We start from the raw sequence: 884 nt of genomic DNA on the forward strand, positions 1-884 counted from the left end.
GCTTCCCCCCATATATCAAGTGGTACATTAGAACTCAACAACATAGAGTTCATCATCTCTTTGAGAGATCTATTTTTCCTTTTCGCTACCTCATTTGATTCCGGTTGGTAAGGAACAGTCGTTTCATGGATAATTCCACTTTCTTCACAAAACTTATCAAGATTAAAATACTCAGTCCCTCTATCGGTTCTAAGTCTTTTAATCTTCTTGCCAAGTTGATTTTCAACTTCCGTTTTGTAAGATATAAATGCCTTTCTGGCCTCATCCTTTGATTTGAGCAAATATATCATGGTATATCTAGAATGATCATCTATGTAGGTGAAAACATAATTGTTTCCACCCCTTGACTCATATGACTTATAGTCACTTAAGTCACTATGGATCAATTCCAAGAGATCACTCTTTTTATCCATAGTCTTGTGAGGCATTTTGGTTAACTTAGCCTCCACACAAGTTTTACACTTGTCCTTGGGAGATTCCATCTTATCGGTGATCATCCCTAACTTGCATAGTTTGGTGATATACTTCACACTACTATGACCTAACTTACCATGCCAACGAATGTGTCGTCTCCTTGTCTCCTTGTTTGTTGATTTTGCCTTCAACGGTCTTATTTGAAGGATCTCCTCCGATGTGTGTTGTTATCGTCTTTGATGAAGTCGCCATCTCCAAGATTTGCCATGCATTGGATCTTTCAAAATCAATTACCTTAAACTTGTTGGGGTAATTGTATTACAAATTCTTCAAAATACAAAAAAAAAAATGAATTATTGCCTTCCAATTAGCTCTGTTTGCAACTATTCTAGATATTAAGGTCTCGCCGGGAGTCGAACCCAGGTCGCTGGATTCAAAGTCCAGAGTGCTAACCACTACACCACGAAACC

General features: G+C 37.9%; 1 non-coding gene across 1 annotated transcript; it reads right to left on the minus strand.

The window, feature by feature from the left end:
- Positions 1 to 812: 812 nt before the first annotated feature.
- Positions 813 to 884, minus strand: TRNAQ-UUG (transfer RNA glutamine (anticodon UUG)). The gene has a single exon. It is a non-coding gene; the product is annotated as a tRNA-Gln (tRNA).

This window comes from Hakea prostrata, chromosome 10, assembly GCF_041222555.1.
Source record: "Hakea prostrata isolate BN-2017 chromosome 10, UWA_Hpros_2, whole genome shotgun sequence".
Classification (NCBI taxonomy): Eukaryota; Viridiplantae; Streptophyta; class Magnoliopsida; order Proteales; family Proteaceae; genus Hakea; species Hakea prostrata.